Source organism: Hemitrygon akajei, chromosome 9 (genome assembly GCF_048418815.1).
Source record: "Hemitrygon akajei chromosome 9, sHemAka1.3, whole genome shotgun sequence".
Lineage (NCBI taxonomy): Eukaryota > Metazoa > Chordata > Chondrichthyes > Myliobatiformes > Dasyatidae > Hemitrygon > Hemitrygon akajei.
Window position 1 is genome coordinate 164,395,673 of NC_133132.1, and position 16,095 is coordinate 164,411,767.

The window sequence follows — 16,095 nt, forward strand, 5'->3', positions numbered from 1 at the left end:
GTGATGTTATTGGCAAAACAAACTGAGAATTTTCACTACCCCCTGAAGAACCCATTAGACCTTTCATATCCGACAACACCTCCTCCCCACTTTGCAGAAATGAGAAAAATTTGTCTTTAAAGTCTTCACCCTCAATTACATACAATTTGTCTTTAAAGTCTTCACCCTCAGTTACATACAATTTGTCTTTAACGTCTTCACCATTGACTACATGCCCCCCCCACAAAGAATATGGACTGCCCAAGGCTCTGCCTCTCCAGGTGTTCCTACCCTATCAAGCAGTGCAACTGCAGCTATGTCACTGCTAGCCTGGGCTAACACTGATTGATCAATCCACCATTCAACCAGCATAACTTTCCCCAATACTTTCACAGGACTTAGCCCTCTAATTAGCAATTCATCAGGGCAGTGGATATCCACCCCGCTCAGAACACGAACATTATTTGTGGGTAATCTCTTTGAACCGCACCAAAGCTTCATCCCAGCTGCGTCCATAAGAAAGTACCTTAATCACTTTCCCCCACATTAGTTTAAACACAGGCTTGAACACACAAACCGCTTAATCAATTTTAACAGCAATGACACAGCATACAGCGAAACCCAGGCCAGCACCCCACAATTGAAATCGCCTCACCGAGCTCCTATGCAAAACTTGGCTTGTTTGCTGCTCTGTTAACGACCATGGGACTCAACAGTGAGAAGGCCGCCTTCCTGAAACGATATACATCTACTGTCAGTATGATTTGGGTTCAACCAAACAGGACTGTTGGGATGTTCTGAATAACGGAACCCCGATTTGAGTGAATGCTGTGTAAATACTGTCCATACAGTAATTATCGGTCAGCAAGAAATAGCAGATCATACAACACATATAATTATAAAGAGCGTTTACTAATTTCAGCTTTATCAAACAGTTATTAAGAGAAAAAAAGGAAAAGATTTTAAAAAAGTAAAAGGGCCCATTACAATTAAAGCAGACTAAATGTGCTCATGCATTGGAGCTTGTACCGTCCTAAAGCTGCGTATGACTGTTACTCACGGGGTTGAATTTTCATCACCAATCACTGGTAGAAATTCCCATCTTACACTCCTTCATCTCTCAAAGCACTCCTTACAATCGTGTCCTCCTGTCGGTTCCAGTCCTTCGGCTCTCTCTCTCAATCTCCTCTTCTCTGTATCTCCCACCAAAAGAACCCGAACCCCACTAGTGTCTGTCACAAATCTCTCTCTGCCCAGCTCTCTCTCAAACCTGCTCCTAATTTCACCATCCTGATTAGCTAACGCAACATTCCTAAGTTGAACATCATAGCCCTTTATCTTTAGTCAAAACCAAAATGTTCTACTGGCAGGAGACACTACTTTTATAGAGAGGTACTAAATGAAATACCCTACAGCATTAGCAGTAAAAACCTTAACCAGGGCATTACAAACCTTTGTACATGCATTCACAATGTAAACTTGTTTTGAGCATAGTTTGTACAAACTATTTCTTCATGCTGCTGAACTTAAAGATGTACAAGACAATGAAAGACTTATATCAAATCAACAGATTTTACCCCAGGGCTGAAATGGCTAAGTTTAAGGTGATTGAAGGAAAATATATTGGGGACATTGGAGGTTAGTTGTTTTTTTTTTGCTTGTATACAGTGTGGCAGTTACGTGGAACACGATGCCAGGAGTAGTGGTGGACACAGATACATTAAGAACATTTAAGAGATTCTTAAATTGGCACATGGATGAAAGAAAAATGAAGAGCTATGTAGGAAGGAAGAGTTAAACTGATCTTGGAGTAGGTTGAATGACTGGTACAATATTGTGGGCCAAAGGGCCTATACTGTACTGTACTGTTCTATATTCTATGTCTTATGTTTTCAAAACCACTCTGTGTCCTTAAAGGTGATGCTTAAGCAGGGGCTAATTTAATCAGAGGACCATGAGAGTCAGCAGAGGTTAATGTAGTTGAACCAGCTCAGTCTACAGATGGCAAATCCAGTTTTATAACTAAATATTCTTTGATTTGTTTCCTCCAGGCTTGAGCAGGAAGAGATTAGTGGGTGGGGGCTGGGGGCAAGTGACTACGTAGTCAGCCAATGAAGATTTGACTGGAATGATGACACAGACACGATGAACGAATGACTGAGCAATTAAACAGCTGCAGAGGGATTGTGATGGGTGCAGTGGGGAAGGGGAGAGGTGTGCTCGGGGAGTGCTAAAGCTCGGCAGCTGGGTGTTTTAAAACTAAAAGTGCCCTGTAGCAATCAAGTAGGCAATGAAACTCTTCCCTGAAGATCTAATGTTAATATCTATTGGACATTACGCTAGTATAATTACAAAAGTCATCTTTGCCCATTATCTGTGTTGGGAATACAATGAACTATTAGGCATTTTGCATAATTGGAGTTCAGTACAATTAAAGATGAACGTGACTTATCCTGAGAAAATTCTATTGTCTATCAGGAATAAGACCGACTACTGCTAAACATGAAATTCAGACCTGAAAACCTGGGAAATAATTGTAATGTTATTATCAAGTTATTCTTTTGGAACCAGAACCAAGACTGCTGAATGGAGAACAAACAGTGTTTTATTTTGACAAGTGTGTCGAAATAGTTCATGAGGTTCATAGACAAATAAATCATAAACAATGCTTGGAGACCTGTGCTGGAACTGTCCTGTTGTGTGGTTACATTCGGGAAGCTGTGTAAGTGTTGAAATCATGATTTAAATTCTAATCAGTGCTGGTGTTTTTATGAGCATGGTTGGTGGGATTAGAGTCAGCTATTAATGATAACAGCACAGGACTGAGAAATGTGAGGGCACAGCAGAGGAATAAAGAATATGAGACAGAGAGTGGAAAAAATGTGCAACTAAGTAATAAAGATTATTTCATAATGACATGAAAATTATATTTAACAGCAATTCTAAACTTGTAAAGTTAGCTCCATCATGGGCACTAGCTTCCTTACTATCCAAGACATCTTCAAGGTTCGACCTTCATAAAAGCTATTTAATGTATATATTTTTCTCTATTATTATTGCATTGTTCTGCGGCTGCAAAGTCAACAAATTTTACGACATGTATCGGTGGTATTAAATCTGATTCTGATTCATGAACATGAGAAAGTCTGCAGATGTTACAAATTCAGAGTAACACACAAAATGCTGGAGGAACTCAACAGGTCAGGCAGCATCTATGGAAATGAAAGAGATTGTTGACATTTTGGGCCAAGATCTTTCTTCAGGACTGAGAAGGAAGAGGGAATATACCAGAATAAAAAGGTGGGAGGAGGGGAATGAGGCTAGCTGGAAGATGATAGGTTAAGACAGATTGGAGGGAAAAGTCAAGGACTGGAGAGGAAGGAATCTGATAGGAGAGGAAAGTGGACCATAGGAGAAAAAGGAGGTGAAGGGGACCCGGGGGAAGTGATAGGCAGGCGAGAAGAAGTAAAAAGTCAGAGTGGGGAATAGAGGAAGGGAGGGGAAGAGGAAATTTGTTTACTGGAAGGAGCAATTGATATTCATGCCATCAGGTTGTAGGCTACTCATAAATAATGCAAAGTTGTTGCTCCGCCAGTCTAAGGGTGGCCTCATCTTGGCACAAGAGAATGCCATGTATTGACATGTCAGAACGGGAATGAGAATCAGAATTTAAATACTGGCCTCTGAGAAGACCCATAAATGAGCAAATGAAAAAATTTACTTCTATTTACACAGATCCATCTCACTTATGGAAAATTTTCACACTCAGCAGCATATCAGTCATTATTTACACTAACTGGTCACTTACTGGGTACCTTCTGTATCTCATAAAGTGGCTACTGAGTGTATGTTTGTGGTCTTCTGCTGCTGTAGTCTGTCCACTTCACGGTTCAATGTGTTGTGCATTCATAGATGTTCTTCTGCACACCACTGTTGCAATATGTGGTTATTTGAGTTACTGTTGCCTTCCTGTCAGCTTGAACTAATCTGGCCATTCTCCTCCGACCTCTCATTAACCATAATACCTTAAGATATAGGATGCAAGTCATTTGGCCCATCAGGTTTTGTGGATGAAAATGCCATTAACAAAGCATTTGCATCCATAGAATTGCTGCTCACTCGAGGTTTGCTTTTTGTTTTTCGCACCATTCTCTGTAAACTCTAAAGAAGGCTGTGCATGAAAATCTAAGGAGATCAGCAGCTTCTGAGATATTCAAACCAAATGATTGCACCAACAATCGTTCCACAGTCAACTTCACTTATATCACATTCCTTCCCCATTCTGATATTTGGTCTGATCAACAACTGAGCCTCCTGACCATGTCTGCATGCTTTTATGCATTGAGTTGCTGCCACGTGATTGGTGGATTAGATATTTGCACAAACGAGCAGATGTATAGATATTCCTAATAAAGTGACCAGTGTGTGTATATCCTTCAAAGGCTCAACTTCTCCAGATTGTCACAAAACAGAAAAACCATGAAAGTCTTTCAGAGGGAAACATCAAACCCACTCCCCACACACAAAAAAAACAGCAACCTGATCATCAGCCCCTCAAACCCACATAGAAAAACTAATAAAACAGAACAAGAACATTGATTCTCCCAAACCCTCCTCCCCTGCACAAAAGACTAACAGAACACAAGAACATCAATGCCAAAGCCCTTCCCCTCACAAAACAAAACAGAAAAGGGCTGGCAAAAGCACAGAATATAGAACCATAAGGCTTTCCAAATAATTATAATATTGAAGGATTTTCAAATGAAATAATGACCAATGAAACATAGAATTTACTTAAGCAAAGATATATGTGGTGACAGTTAGTGAAAGCAAAAACAGGGCATAAGGACAATACAACACACCTGGAGTCTGGTTTTGCTGTTAACAAAACACTATTTTATTAGTAACTACATTATATAGTAACTTAATCCAGGTAAATCAAGAGTTAACGATGTATGCATATATAGGTGTAAATAAAGTCCACAAACTTATTCAAGCTCAGGTAGCAAGAGTTACAGTCTTACGATGGTATGTAAGAAAAGTTCAATTCAGATGCACGGGATTGAAGTGAGAGAGAGATATTTGTAATCTGAATAAACAGGTGTCGTCGATCCTCCTCAATGTCCACCAAATCTTCCAAGTCAGCCAAACGCGACCAACTTAAGAGCGTCATCTTCAAGTAATAATCTACCAACCCAGGCAAGAGTTAGACACACCAGTAGGTTCCACAGGGTCGCCCTTTACACACACTAATATTCACGGATCGTTTCCTTTTAATCGATCCTCGGCTCCACCCTTTGTGGGTACTTAAAAGTTCAATGGCAATTTCCACCACCAGCCTTTGTGCATCTGCGAGTTCGTTCGTTCTCATTTGTTCTCTTTCTCTCTCTCCCTCCCTCTCCCACTCTTCCTTCTTAAAGGCACAGTCCATAATGAATGAAACTTAAGATTCCATCACAAGGCTCATACATGAACTTGGAGTTGATAAGTTGATGACCATGCCCTAACATCCTCTGAACAACTGGGGTCAGCATATTGGACATTTGGTACACTGCTACTAATATACACAGAATGAAACTACCAGATACTCATCATACTAATTGATGTTCGGGTGCAAATTGAGATCGCCTGTAGATCTTTGTTTTGGAGTTGGTGGTGAAGACTTGTCACAGAACACGTATCTCAAGTATGTGTCTCACATGAGGAGCGAACAGCAGAAGGCTTATGAGTTAGCAGTGGTTTCTGCTACTAAGCAAAATCAAGGAAAAAAGAGGAGACATGATCTAATGATTAGGTTCTCTCAACTGATATCTGGAGACAATGTTTTAATAAGAAATTGGGGGCTACCAGGGAAGCATAAATTGGTTGACCACTGGGTGGCTACACCTTATGTAGTGGAGAGCCAGATATCAAATGTGCCAGTTTTCAGGTGAAGCCAGAAGATGGCCTGTCAAAATTCTTCATCAGAATAACTTTTTAGATCTAAGGCAGGAGGTACTGTACACGTTGACCTAAGGCCTGACATGAAATCTACACACAGTAAGAGGAGAACAGAAAGGCCATCAGCGGCAAGACCTGCAAAGGACACAGCCACTGAATACTGTACAGACTCAGAAGATGAGGAAATGGGGGTGTGGTATACGTCACCTTACGTAAACTTCCTAAGAATTGATGTAGAGACTCCTGAATCTCCCAATGCGGACTCAGGTGTAATGGTGGGGGTGGGGGGTGGACTAGCAATGGACAGGCAGACATGATGCTAACAATAAAGGAAAGCTGGGCTCCAGTGTAATTGGGGATGAAGCTGAGCTCAGTCAGGTGACAGGAGGACCTGAGTTGCCAGAAGGCACAAGTAATGGACCAGGGGAGGCATTCCCAAGTAGACAGGAAAGGACCCAAGGAGTGCCTGAGGCTGAAGAAGTTGAAGATGAGATAAGAAGGTCTCAGAGTCAGGAAACCCCACACCACAGAAACTAGCCCTATAGTGAGATATGTTACTGCATTTACAAATGGGTGGGGGGGGGTCCTAAAATCATGAAATTCATTTGATTATTGTGTTATTCATAACGGTTTGATAAATTTCAAAGTCATGAGGACATGACTATTCTTGGTGGGGGGAGAATGTAATGCCCTGATTAAAATTTTTACTGCAGGGTATTTCGTTCGGTAGCTTTCTGTAAAAGTAGTGTGTCCTGCTAGTAGAATGTTTCGGTTTTGGCTAAAGATAAAGGGCTATGATGTTCAACTTAGGAATGTTGTATCAGCCAATCAGGACAGTGGAATTGGAAGAAGGTTCTAGAGAGAGCTGAGTTTGTGATGGACATGGATGGGGATCAGGGTCTTTTGGTGCGAGATGTGGAGAAGAGAAGATCAGAAGATCTGGCTGTACGATTCAATCCAATGGAAAGGAGCAATTGCAAGGAGTGCTTCACGAGATGGAGTCCAAGATAGCAAGTTCTACCCATGATTGGTGATGAGAAGTTAATTCCACAATTAACAGTCATACCCATTAATTGAAACATCCCAACTTTCCTGTTTGGTTGAACCCAAGTCATACAGACCAGACGAATATTATTTAAGAAAGGTGGCCTTCTCACCGCTGAGTCCCGTGGCAGTTATTAGAGTCTTCTAATGAGCCAAATTAGTATATGAGCTCTGTGAGGCTGTTACAGGTTATTCCATTCCATGTTTGTGAGATACTATTTCTGAATGTATTTTACCTTAATGAATATGAGTAGAGCAGGTTGAGTAAATTTGCCATTTCCGGAAGCTTAAATACTATCCTGGTCAATCCTGCCAACCGTTACCTGGTTCCATTTCCACTTATTGGGTTGGCACCCTGTATTCATCTGATCATCAACTTCTGTTTTGTCCTTTTCCCTTACCTAACATCCCATGTTCCTGGTCTCTCTTCAGCAAGTGCAAAACAATACTTAATAAGGAGTGCTAAAAGAAGACCTGAGGTTGCTTTGGCAGTCAAGGTGAAGAATAATCCAAAGAGCTTCCAAAGAACGTACAAGTTAAATGGTAAGGCACTGAGGAGTGCAGTAGAACAGAGGGATCTGGGAATACAGATACAAAATTCCCTAAAAGTGGCGTCACAGGTAGATAGGGTCGTAAAGAGAGCTTTTTGTACTTTGGCCTTTATAAATCAAAGTATTAAGTATAAGAATTGGAATGTTATGGTGAGGTTGTATAAGACATTGATGAGGCAAACTTGGAGTATTGTGTGCAGTTTTGGTCACCTAATTACAGGAAGGAAGGATATTAATAAGGTTGAAAGAGTGCAGAGAAGGTTTACAAGGTTGCCAGGACTTGAGAAACTGAGTTATAGAGAAAGGTTGAATAGGTTAGGACTTTATTCCCTGGAGCATAGGAGAATGAGGGGTGATTTGATAGAGGTATATAAAATTATGATGGGTATAGATAGAATGAATGCAAGCAGGCTATAAGGAACTCGTGAGATCACACTTGGAGTATTGTGTGCAGTTTTGGTTTCCTTATTTTAGAAAGGATATACAGACATTGGAGAGGGTTCAGAGAAGATTCATGAGAATGATTCCAGGAATGAAAGGGTTACTGTATGAGGAACATCTGGCAGCTCCTGGGCTGTATTCCCTGGAGTTCAGGAGAATGATGGGGGATCTCATAGAAACATTGTGAATGTTAAAAGGCCTGAACAGATTAGATATGGCAAAGTTATTTCCCATGGTAAGGGATTCCAGGACAAGAAGGACATCCTTTTAGGAGAAATTACTTTAGCCAGAGGGTGGTAAATTTGTGGAATTTGTTGCCATGAGCAGCTGTGGAGACCAAGACATTGGGTGTATTTAAGGCAGAGATAGATAGGTTCTTGATTAGCCAGGGCATCAAAGGTTATGGGGTGAAAGCTGGGGAGTGGGGATGACTGGAAGAATTGGATCAGCCCATGATCGAATGGCGGAGCAGACTTAATGGGCTGAATGGCCTACTTCTGTTCCTATATCTTAAGGTCTTATGACTGACATATCAGAATGAGAATGGGAAATAGAATTGAAATGGGTGGCCACCAGGAGAGGGTTAGGGGCAGGTGTTGCACTTGTTCTGCTTGCAAGCATAAATGCCTGGGGGGAGATCAGTGCGGAAGGACGAATAGGCAAGAGAATCATGTAGGGATCGATTCCTGTGGAAAGTAAGAAGTGTGTAAGAGGGAAAAATTTGCTTGGTGGTGGGATCCCATTGGAGATGGCTGAAGTTACGGAGAATTATGTGCTGGACATGGAGGCTGGTGGGGTGGTAGGTGAGGACAAGAGGAACCCTATCCCTGGTGTGGTGGCAGGAAGATGGGGTGAGCTCAGGTGTATGTGAAATGGAGGAGAAGTGGGTGTGGGCAGTGCTGATGGTGGAGGAAAGGAAACCCCTTTCTTTGAAGAAGAGGAATATCTCAGTAGTTCTGGAGTGAAAAACCTCATCCTGAGAGCTTCTGGAATGAAAAGGAACAACTATAATTGTACTTATGTAAGTTAGAAGAAAGTGAATATTTCCTCTGCTTTATTAGCCAGCAACATGTTAATTGATGCCAAATAATTTAATCTCATGTACCATTTTATTAATGCATTTCAAATTGATGCATCAAATTTACAAATTATTCCATTTAATTAATTCATTCATTCAAATCATTAACAAAAATGATGAACTGCAACAGAAGCTCTATTTATGACTATGGTCTGTTGAGATCCAAACCATTAATAACAAAGAACGTGCAAATAGAACAATGGAAACACTGCCTCATCTTTTCTTCCCCTGCGGGGAGAAACCAAGACACAAGTTGAATCTTCTCACCATAGAGCTGTTTGGAGTCTTTGCGGAATCTGCTTTCAACTGCTGAGCAATGTTTCATTGTTGCGTCTCATTATATTTATCTACATTTTCTAGGGATCTAATATTATGAAAAGCAGCTTCCAGAACTGCTATCAAATTTATTACAGAATTGTTTCCTCTATTTTGAAATAGTATCTGTAATACCTTTTTCAATGTGCCATTTTATTTATTTAATGATAGAGCATAGATTAGGCCCTTCCAGCCCTTTGATCTATGATGTCCCAGCAACCCTGATTAACCCTAACCTAATCATGGCACAATTTACAGTTACTAATTAAAGTCTTTGGACTGTGGGAGGAAACTCACACATTCCATGGGCAGAATATACAGTATAGTGACTCCTTACAGAACGGCACTAGTACTGAACCACAGACTCCAGCACACCCCAAAGCTGTTATAGTGTTGTGCGAACTCTACCATGTGTCAGCATTGTAAGCTTCAACTAGAAACTTAAAAGCTATCAGTTTTTTTGGGTGTGTTTTGGAGTTTTGTTAATTTTATCTATTTTGCCCAGTAATTTGATCTTGTAATTTTGTCTAAAATATCTATATTAAATTATCTTTTGAGATTTTTGTGTTTATGCAGATAATCAGAAACAAGCCAAATCATTAATTTGAATAATATTTTGAAGGTCAGTGTCACCTTTTTTTCAAAGCATCCTGTTATTATCCTGGACTTAGTAAATATACTTAGTGAAAATTCCCAATATTTCACAAATAAATTAAAGGTCAGAATGGATTACATTTTACTCATAAAGGAATATCAGGGGAATATTTGTGAAATATACAAACAACACAAGGACAAAAATGTGCATTTATAAGATTAGTTTGGAATGAAATTAAAAGGGCAATATTGATTGTTTAATGATAATCAATTGTTTCCACAGAGATTATCACTCCAGCATGTTTGAATAGTTGTTATAAATTAAAATTGTCAACCTCCCAAATAATATTCTGAAGTCTCCAGGAACTGAAGATTAAAGGGCACTGCAGAGAGCACCCTGAGGAAAATTATAAAGGCATTAAAGAATTCTGTAAAATATTCTTTACCTTAGAAAAGAGGGGCATTGTTTGTTTTCATGTCATTAATGATCAAGTTATACCAGTGCAAAGAACATGGTGAGAAATATTAATATGACTAAAAATATTCTTCTCACACGTCTGTCCTATAAAAGAAGCTCTCATGTTACAGATTTCAAGGATATGAAATATATACCTGTTTAAATTGTGTCAAATATTTTGTTTAATGATTATTCAAGCATTGCATTAGTTTCTGTGGAAGTGATCTCTTCGTGGTTCAATATATCTATGGAGCTCTATCGGTCAGGGTCTACCATTGATGTTATGTCCTAGCTGTCTAGATACACAAGCCAGGGCAGTACAGAGAAGAGAAAGTCTGCAGATGCTGGAAATCGAAGCAACACACACAAAGTGCATCATTTTTTCCAGTCCTGATGAAGGGTCTCGGCCTGAAAGGTCAAATGTACTCTTGTCCGTAGATGCCACCTGGCCTGCTGAGTTTTTCCAGCATTTTGTGTGTGTTGCCAGGGCAGTACAATATTGGACAGAAAGCCATTGCCCATGTAGCAGGTTCCCCCCTCCATGAAAAGGAATGGCAAAGACCGATACAGTTTTGGCTCTAGCAGCATTGCAAGAGTTGCCCGTCAGCGTTGAACTCAATGTGACATTGCCTTAGGGACTCCTGCTCCAGATTTCTCCCCTAGGATTTACTTCTGAAGCCTTCCTCATGGGTAGGTATAAAGCCAAGGCAGTGGAAGCTTGAGATCACAGTTATTCTTCTAGATGAGTGCCAACCATGGCAGATAAGTCCCCATTGGCCCAAAGCGACTGTTTATAAAACATTTGCCCTTTCTCCTGACAATGGAAGCAGTTCCACCAGGCTTAGTAGTGAAGCCACACATGAAGGCCAGGAGTTGGACCAGGCTGTCAGAGGCTATTTGAAGTGCATGCTATTGGGAGCATTTAATAGGTAGTAGGAGCTTATCCCCACTACCATCACCAGCTATAACAACCTCAAGAATGAGTTCAATATAATTAATAACATTACTTAGAAAACACCATTTCTTATCAATATTATGTTTGTAAATACATATTAATAGTTCGTGAAGTTGCTTCTCTATTTATTTCCAGACAGAAGAATTTCACCAGGAATCAATCCATGAAATTTCCAGGCTTCAAAATTTGGGTGATGTTTTATAAAATATTTTCTTTTAGTTTCACTCTCCTTTAAGTCTGTAATCACCACACTCCTGATTCAAGATCAGAACAAAAAGCACTCTCTCCTGTCTCCAAATCTCCATGTCTCTATCTTTTCTTTTCCGTTCTTTTAAATGGTCACCATCCTGCTCTCATCATTCCTCGAATTACAAGAGAAATTTCACTATTCTAGTTTCCCAGTGTAGCATAGTATTGAAACAACTCTTAGTTTCAAATTATACCTGAGGCAAGTTGTCACTCATCATCATATTAATATGTTTACTGTATTTGACATAATTAACCACATTATCTCTTCATAATGGCCCTCCATTTATCTAACTGGGAAGGGTAACAGTAGTTTAATAGTTCCATTTAATATCAGAGGATGTATACAACCTGAAATTCTTACTTTCTGCAGACATCCTTGAAACAGAAGAAAAACCCCTAAAGAATGAATGACAGAAAAAAAGACATAAGAACCCCACAGCCCCCTGCCCCCTTTCCACACACAAGCAGTAGCATCAAACTCTCTCCCTTCCCCCTCCCCCAAATTATGTTGGCATAAAGCATCAGCATTCCCACCCCGCTCTATGCAAACAACAGCAAAGCCCCCAAGGAGGGACCATGGTCAACAGTCCATCAAAAGCTAACTGTTCACTCCAACATTTTCAACATCCCACAGACACTCTCATTAACAAGGGTGAGACAGATTCCACTCCTTCCACAGTGATGGGGAGACAATAGTTGCTATTTCAATACGAAATATAGTTACTTTTTTATTTTGAGAATTGACAAATCGATTACCGAGCCACTCTCGCTGTCTTCTGGTTCCCGCTATGCTTCAGCAAGAATTCGTGTCCACAGGACTGGACCTGAACATACTGAAACGTGGCAAGCTCCATCATGCAGAACCATGTTGCCATAGATCAGAGATCCTGATAGGATCGTCTCTTTGTGACCTCATAGGATCCATAGGGATTTTGCAGCAAGTTACGGAAGTAGAGTGTCATGCCTTCCGTGCAGACACTGCTGCTGCCCAGGTTGGGACCCGGCTGGGTTTGAACCCAGGACCATTTGCCTTGAAGTCCAGTGCTGATGCCACTACACCACCAATCCTGGCCACCTGAAAAGGAAAATAGCGACATTAGAATAGGACGAATTTAACTGCTTTGCAGTTGAGCTGGGAGAAGTCACCCTCTGGCGCCATGTTTGGCTCTGCCCAAGAACGACTTGAGTCTGCAATTACCCCCGAGCACCTATGCTCCATCTGCCAAAAGAAGCAGGACCTCCCAGTAGCCACTCAATTTAATTCCACTTCCCATTCCAATTTCGACCTGTTAGTCCATGGCTCCTCTACTGTCGCAATGAGGCCTCACTCGGGTTGGAGGAGCAACACCTTGTATTCTGCCTGGGTAGCCTCAACTTGATGGCATGAACGTTGATTTCTCAAACTTCTGGTAATACCCACACTCGCCCCCCCCCCCCCCCCACCATTCTCCATTCCCGTTTCGCTCTCTCAACTTATCTCGTTAACTGCCCACCACCTCCCTCTGGTGTTGCTCCTTTTTTTTTCCATGGCCTTCTGTCCTCTCCTATCAGATTTCCCCTTTCTTGGTACCTCCTTCACCAAACAACTTTCCAGCTCTTTACTTCACCAACCTCCCCCTCCCCCTCCAATCCTGGTATCACCTATCACCTTGTGTTTCTTCCTCCCCTCCCCCAACTTCTATTCGTGATTCCTCATCTTTTTTTCTCCAGTCCTGATGTAGAATCTCGGCCCACAAAGTCAACTCTACTCTTTTCCGTAGATACTACCTGGCCTGCTGAGTTCCTCCAGCAGTTTGTGTGTGTTGTTTGGACTTCCAGCATCTGCAGATTTCCTCTTGTTTGTGATTGATCTACAATTATCTGTCCAATTGAGTTTCCTGCGATGACCTAGCTACCCATGTCTACCCTCTCAAGTCCCTATCCTTCAAGTTCAAAGTAAATTTTATTATCAAACTACATATAATGTACTATATACAACCTTGAGATTCAATTTGGCAAGCATACTCAGCAAATCTACAGACTATAACCATATAACCATATAACAATTACAGTACAGAAACAGGCCATCTTGGCCCTTCTAGTCCATGCTGAATGCTTACTCTCACCTAGTCCCACTGACCCACAATCAGCCCATAACCCTCCATTCCTTTCCTGTCCATATACCTATCCAATTTTGCTTTAAATGACAATACTGAACCTGCCTCTACCACTTCTACTGGAAGCTTGTTCCACACAGGTACCACTCTCTGAGTAAAGAAATTCCCCCTTGTGTTACCCTTAAACTTTTGCCCCCTAACTCTCAACTCATGTCCTCTTGTTTGAATCTCCCCTACTCTCAATGGAAAAAGCCTATCCACGTCAACTCTATCTATCCCCCTTATAATTTTAAATACCTCTATCAAGTCCCCCCTCAACCTTCTACGCTCCAAAGAATAAAGACTTAACTTGTTCAATCTTTCCCTGTAACTTAGGTGCTGAAACCCAGGTAACATTCTAGTAAATCTTCTCTGTACTCTCTCTATTTTGTTGACATCTTTCCTATAATTCGGTGACCAGAACTGTAAACAATACTCCAAATTCGGCCTTACCAATGCCTTGTACAATTTTAACATTAGCACATATAATAGGATCAATGAAAGATCAACCAGACTTCAGAAGAGAATAAGTTGTGCAAATGCAAATAGAGTCATAGAGTCATCGAAAAGTACAGCACAGAAACAGGCCTTTCAGCCCATCTAGTTCCTGCCAAACCATTTAAACTGTCTACTCCCATTGACCTGCACCAGGATCATAGCCCTCTGTATCCATGTACCTATTCAAGCTTCTCTTAAACATTGACTTTGAGCTTGCACTGACAGCTCATTCCACGACCCTCTGAGTGAAGAGGTTTCTCTTCATGTTTAAACTTTCCACCTTTCACCCTTAACCTATGACCTCTGGCTGTAGTCTGGTTGGAGTCACGATTAGAAGATGAGGGACGGGAGGAAGAAACACAAGGTGATAGGTGAAACCAGGAGGGGGGGGAGGGGGAGGTTGGTGAAGTAAAGAGCTGGAAAGTTGTTTGGTGAAGGAGATAGCGAGAAGGGGGAAATCTGGTAGGAGAGGACAGAAGGCCATGGAAAAAAGAAAAAGGGGGAGCAACACCAGAGGGAGGTGATGGGCAGTTAACGAGATAAGTTGAGAGAGCGAAAAGGGAATGGAGTGGAATATAAATATAAATAATGAGATAGAGATAAAGAATCCTTAAAGAGAGATCATTGGTTGTGGGAACATTTCAATGATTGGGCAAGAGAGTGTAATTATTTCCTTTTATTTAAGAGCCTGGTGGTTGAGGGTAGTAACTGTTCTTGAACCTGGTGGTGCAAGTCTTGAGGCTCTAGTACCATCTACCTGAAGCTGCAGAGAGAAGAGAGCATGACCTGATAGCGGGAATCTCTGGTGATGTTTGCTGCTTCCCTACAACAGTGTTTCATGCGGCTGTGTTCAATGACCATCCCGTTTATTGTCCACTTGTTTTCCATGATGTGTGTAGTTGCATGCAAGTTTTGATAATTCTACCTCTTTCTGAATGCCTCCATTCTCTCTACTTTTACAACTTTCCACCCTCAATTCTGCAGTGCTGGATAATCAAAAATTCCTACCAATTCTAACAAAGACAGAATACTGTGACCTTCACAAACTTCCTTCTTATCCAATGACTCTTGCCTTATATAAAGAAAACCAAGACAGTAAATTGGGACCAATTATTCCACGAATGGACCTTTGACTCACCCAATAAAGATTTAGGATAATATTCAAGGGTTAGGGAGAAAATTCCGATTTAAAGGTATACAAGTAGCATCTTAGAACAAAATACTCCACCAAAATGCTAGGGACTAAAGGAAATGGTCCTTAGATGGTCTTCATTTTTAATGGTAATATAATCACATATTTTTAATTATTAATTCAAATAGTGTTGTTTAGGAAATAAAACAAGTAGATGTATTACTCAATTCTTTTTTCAGCTTCTGAGCATTTGAATATTCCACTCAACAACTGTAATCCCTGGATAATTCTTTGGTTCCAAAAAGGGTGGTTTGAGTATCTCAGAAACTGCTGAGCTACCATTTTCACACACAACAGCCTCTAAAGAATACAGAGAATGGTCAGAAAAACAACAGAGAAAGATACCATCAGCTGCATTTTTGCGGGTGAAGATGCCTCGTTAATGAGAGATGTCAGAGGAGAATGGCCAAACTGCTTCAATCTGACAAGAAGGTGACAGTAATTCAAATAGCCGTGCGTTAAACAATGGATGCAGAAGTGCATCGCTGAATACACAACACATCAAACCTGGAGGTGGATGGGCTACAGAAGCATAACACCATGAACATTCACTCAGTGGCCACCTTATTTGGTATAGGAGGTACCTAATAAAGTGACCACTGAATGTATATGTAACAGATATTATATATTTGTATTTTGATTTACTGTGTATGGCTGTAAAAATTGT